The following is a 5,848-nucleotide window of genomic DNA, read 5'->3' on the forward strand; positions in this document are numbered from 1 at the left end:
GTCAGTCAGTCAGTCAGTCAGTCAGTCAGTCAGTCAGTCAGTCAGTCAGTCAGTCAGTCAGTCAGTCAGTCAGTCAGTCAGTCAGTCAGTCAGGCTTTTTCGGCTAGCGAGGGGTGCTGGTGCTGGTGCTGGTGCTGGGCCGCCGGAGCAGCACATCTGGTGCTCGCGGCCCGGACCTGGGGGCTGCTCAGGGCTTCCAGCCCGTCCCACCTCTGGCCCTGATGGGAGGGGACCTTTCTGGGTGGTGGGTTTGGGGTGGGGGTGCACGCCAGGGTACCCAGCCTCACGCCCTGGAGCTCAGCCCAGCACCGACGTGCTGTGGTTTTGCTCTGCGTTTGCTGGGGTGCGGTGCTGACCCTGTGGGCATCCCTTCTCCTGCTGGGGTCCCCCAGGCTGCTGGCTGGGCAGCACCGCTCCTGCGGGGTGGGCTGAGGCACCGCAGCATGAGGTTTGCATCCTCCAAGCTCTCCCGTGGTGCTCCCCAGGGTCGTGGGGGGCAGCTCTGGATGGGGCAGAGGTGCAGATGGGGTTTCAGACCGGCCCCTCGTTGCTTCGCTTTCAAGGCTCACAAAAGCAACGGCCGAGGTGGTCAGAAGCAGAGAAAGGCCACGGCCACTGGCTTGTCCCCGCACCTTCAGCATCGCCGGGGAGGCCGTGCACCCTAGGGCAGACTGTGACTTGTTGTGGTGGGATGAGCCATACAACAACAAAATCACTAGTCTTCCAGAGGGAGCCAGGCACCGCATCCGTCCTCATCCCACGGGGCCCCGCATCGAGCATCCCTTCTCCCTGCCACCGAGGGGGCTCGCGGGGACACGGTACAAGTGTTTTCACGCTCCATCATTCCCCCTTTTTGCCTGGTCAGAAAGAAAAGATTTAGATGACCCTATGATTTATTTTTTCCTATTTCTTTTATGCTTTTCTTCTGGCTAGTAAACCTCTTCCTTAAATTTGATGCTCTGTTTTGCATCTATTGCTTCTGTCCCTGCTGTTCAGCTAATTAATTCCCCCTAATGAAAGTAGTTCAAGTGTCCCACAATGACTTGCTAGGGAGCCCTGGCAGGTTTCTGTGTAGAAATTTATACTCTTTTCTGGTGTTTTTGGTGAAACTGTGCATTACAGCTCTTGGGGATGGTTCATTTGGGGTTCCTGGGTCTCTTTGCCCCGTTTTTCTCCCCCTAAGTGAGGTGTGAACTGACTGTCATTGCACAAGTGGGAGCAAACTCGAGCCCTGGTGTGAGGGAAATGGGCTTGCATTGCTGGTGGCATTTCTCTGCCAGCTCCGGGCGGGCGAGGAGGTGGCGTCACTGGCTGCTCTTCTCCCTCATGCCCTGCGGTGGGACGGGAGATTCGAGCACCTCGACCGTTCGGTGCTTCTTGGTTGATAGGTTCTCCCCAGGCACATTGCTGTTGCACTCCTGGGGCTGATCACTCTTGGCTTGTCCACAACAAACCCATCCATCTCCCCTCATGTTTGCTCAGTGACTCCTTCCTTCCCAGGCTGTATGTTTTGCAAGAGGCACTCTATCCTCTTTGGCAGTGCGAAGTTTTAGCTGTACCCTCGTGGTTACAAAGAAACCTCGACAGGAGAAATAATGGGCACATGGGGAAGAACGGAAAAGCTTTTTCCGGTTTCCCAAGGCCACGATAGCCCAGGCTGCAAGGGAACAGTGGTGTCTTTTCTCCCCTACCCCAGATGCAAGGATGGAGGTAGAAAAATGTCAAAATAGCTTTGAATGGGTCCATCGGTGTACCATGGCCTCCTCTAATCCCACTGACCTCTGGGTCATCAGTAGATAGTTCTCACATGGTAGATGGTTCTCCCTTCGGTAGAAGTCTTGTGCCGAACAGGGATGCCACCCGTCTCCACAAGGTCCTGTGGCCTGGCAGGGATGGAGGGCTTGGCACCAGATGATAGAAATCCCATTTCAGATGTGGCAGATGAGCCGAGAGCTGAGATGAAGGCAGAGCATGCCAGAGCCCGGGAGAGGTTTCTGCGGTGTTTGCACAATTTGAAATAATAACGAAATCTGTAAAACTCTGGGTAGAGCACGACTAGAATAACAGGCTAAATTTGTCGGATGAATAATTTACTAGAAGTGATTGGCCCCGCTCCAAGCGAGACAAGCGCGAGCCTGATCTCAGGCTGAGCAGCCTGGGTGGCTCTGTCCTCGGCTGGGAGCTGGTCCCTCTCCTGCCACCTGCTCGTTGCTCCTGCAATAAAAGCTGGTCTCCAGCCGAGGTGCCTGTCCCCAGGTCATCGTTGCCCAGAGCTACAGGGCTTCCTGCAGAGCTCCTGGTCCCCTCGAGAAGGTGCCTGCAGTTTATTTTCAAGGCGCAGCTTTGCAGAGCGGAGGTGGTGGCAGTGGGTGTCTGTCACCGGCTCCAGGCTCGTGGACTCACTTGTCCTCTGCCTCTTTCCCTTCTCCAACCGCTTCTCCGTCCTCGGCTGCGGTGCCGAGCGGATGGAGGAACAGAGACATCTTGACATTTGGGATGGGAAGGGAGATGAAGTCCCAGCGCTGGGAGGAGATGGCGGCTGCAGCCACGGCAGCCAATTAACGTGATCATGTTTATGAATGCGGATCAGTAATTCCAGGTAAACTCCCCGAGAGCAGTGCTGCAGGCGAACAAAGCCTCCCGCCCGCCCGGGAGCCCGCTGGCAGCCAGCGGTCCCCGACAGCACCAGCACGTTCCTGCTGTGACTCTAAACCGCCTCATTTCCTGGTCCCAGCCTGGACACAGCTCATTTTGTCTCCCATTACCGTGACGCCGGAGCTCGTGCCCGTCTTTGCAGGGCTGGTTGCACCCGTGTCCCCCTGGACCTCTCTGCCCCCTCTCTGCCATGGGGGACAGCTGGTGGGAATGAGGAGCTCAGGGGTAAGGTAACTTGAAGAAGGCAGCAAGGACCCAGCTTTGCCTCCAAGGGTGATGAGGGACCGCTTCACCGTCCTGGGCTTTGCTGGCTGCATGGTGCCTCCCCGTCACCCACCCGTGGGTTGGGGCATCCCACGAGAGCTCTCTCGAGCTGCTCCCATCACTCCAAATAGGCTTGCGGCAGGGTTGCTTTGTGTCCCTCAGCATCTAGAAGATCAAGCAGAAGCTGGGGAGCTACAGAAGCAGGTCAGGGCAGTGACCAGTCCCTTGCTGGACTTGGTTTCCTTTAGAGAAAGAAAGTCTCATCATGAAGGGAGCACCTGGAAACACCGCCACCATCCTTTGGTGCAAGGGACCGGCTCGGACGGCTGATGCTTCCTGGCTGCAGATGTCACGGGCTGCTGGTCTGAGGTCACCAGCGTGAGGACATCAGAACAGATAGGCACAGCAGTGTTCCCTGGCCTTTGCCACGATGCGTCTCGGAGTGCTGCAGCCCTCTCGCTCTGTAGTAGAGGTCCAGCACAGGGGTCCCTGCAGGACCTCTCCTTTGCCATGCCTCGGTCCCCTCTGAAGAGGGCAAAGTGGTTCGTCCTCCAATGCTTCGCCAGTCCTTGGCTTCTCTGCTCAGCAGAGCTGGGCTGGGACTGGACACGTGTTTCAGGCTCATGCTCAACCACCTTAAACCTGAAGGGCAGGAAGGCAAGAAGTGTGTAGGTGTTAACACTGGCCGCAGAAGCCAAGGGTTTCTGCAGCTCCCATCATCAAGGACCTTTGAGAAGCAGTGAGGAGTGTCCGTAGGATCTTGGTCAATGAGTGTTTTCCTCATTCCTGCTTTATGCCCTTGATGCTTCAGCCGTAGCTGCTCTTTGAGTTCCCCATCCTGAGCCAACTCGTGCAAAACCTCCAGGAGACCGTACCCCTCCTGGCTAAGGACACAGACGGACTGGGTGTGACAGCATCCGCCCAGCCTTGAAGACTACTCAGTGCTGAAAAGTCCTGCTTGGAAGGCAGAAAACCTTTTCCTTTCCCTTGGAGCACCAACAGCCTCCCTCTTGCTCTGACACCTCCTCCGCTGCTCCGTGGAAACTGCCTGTATCCCTCCAACATGAACAGACCTCCTCCTCAACCATGTCCCGATGGGTGCCGGTGCCGCGGGGATGCTGCCGGGGATAAGGAGGGACGCTCCCAAAGCAGGAGGTGAGGGCAGATGCTGCTGCCATACGGCTCCCCCCTTGCTCCCCAATTTCTGGCTCACCCCTAGGAGAGCACTAAGCAATTACGGGCCACGCGGAAGCTTCATTATCGCCCTGTCGTGGCCTCATTTGATGAGACATTTTATTGCCAAACTTATTAAAAGTGAAACGTGCAGTTTCTGCGCAGCAATTTCCTGTCTGCAGCGATAAGCCGGGCTCTGCCCGCTGTGTAATGAACAGTTATTTTTATGTATGGCTCTGGCTGGGGCGGCGAGGAGAAAGGGCCCAGCTCGTGCTAATTGCGATGGTTAATGAGATCTATTTTGGGAGCGATGTGCGAGGAGGTGCGCGCCCTCCCCCTGCCACCGCTCTGCAGCAGAGGTGGCCTCCAGTGGCTTCTTGCTCTGGGTGCTGGCAGCACCTGGGCAGGGTCTCCTCCATGCCTGGAGTGGGATAAGTCCAAAAACCCCTCGCCTGCCTCGTCTCAGCCCTTTGTCACAGACGGGAGCAAACGAGGGACCTGCTGCGCACCCCCACAGCGTGAGACCTCCTCCCCTGCAAGGGCTGCCCCTGAGCTCCGCTGATCCCACCCCTGCGTGATGCTGGAGGGAGCCCCAAAACCCAGGGGCTTCGCTTCAGCCTCCCCAAATCCTCCTCGCTGCCCGAGAACCACCCCGTCTGCAGCGGCATTTGCAGGCGATGACGGTGGCCAAAGCCCGGGGCATCCACCGCGTCCCCTCCCCACCGTCCCTCCTCGGGTGCCTGCAGCAGGCGGGTGCTGAAGCGGCAACGGCAGGAGCAATAAATTGAAAATGCACACTAATGTCACAGAAAACCTGTGTCGCTGCTGGGCTGGGACCAGCAAAAATCTGATAAATATCAGCAAAGCTGATAGAAATAGTTTCATTTTGTCAGAAACAAAATGTCCTCATTAGGTGTGTGGTCTGTATTTTGATTTAATTATATCTTTTTAATACGTTTTGAAAGGAAACAGCTTTTTTAAATGCAACATGTCAAAACTGCGTTTACAAAAATCCTGATGCTTTTTATTTTTTTCCATACCTGGCCAAAGATATTAGTTGAACTCAACCTGAAACTGCATAACTTTCCCAATAAAAAATTTGTCAGAAAAATTCCTCTTGGCTCTGGGAGCCCTGTTAGTTATTTGTCAGCAGTCAAAACCCTGTTGGGTATTTCCCATCTGACTTCTTTTCTTAACAGCGGCTTTATTGGTTTGGGAATTAACGTCGGAAGATGCGATACTTGCTATTCATTGCAGTCATTCCAAATGCCACTCATCTCATCAGACCACGGCTCCGCAAAGCAAAAGCCCCTCTCCTTCCTCCCGTGCACCTTTTTTTGGCCACCGTGGGGTATTTTACCCCCAATTTGCTCCCTGCATCCTCCCAACCCCAGAGCGTGCACCGCTCTTCCCAGGCTTGGAGCCACATCAGGTCCCACCATCCCTGTCCCCCCCATCCCTGCCGCCCGGCTCAGCCGCTCGCTGGGTAGACTCCCTCCGTCGCCAGCCCGGGCCCTCGTTAATTTGTATTGCAGCGTGTGTCGCAGGCTGACGTGTAATTAGAGCTCCTGAAGCCTGTCTCATGCTGTAATTGCCATGACAGGGGCCACAGCATATCCGCTTGTTAATTAGTAAACCACAATATCCCGGGGGCTTGTGGAGAGCTGCCTTAATTGTATTTCAGCTGGAACAGAGGGATAATTACCCTTCGCTAGCGCTGCCACTTTTTAATTCTTTAAAAAAAAAAAAAAAAAAA

Source organism: Aptenodytes forsteri, unplaced genomic scaffold, assembly GCF_000699145.1.
Source record: "Aptenodytes forsteri isolate BGI_AS27 unplaced genomic scaffold, ASM69914v1 Scaffold1, whole genome shotgun sequence".
Lineage (NCBI taxonomy): Eukaryota > Metazoa > Chordata > Aves > Sphenisciformes > Spheniscidae > Aptenodytes > Aptenodytes forsteri.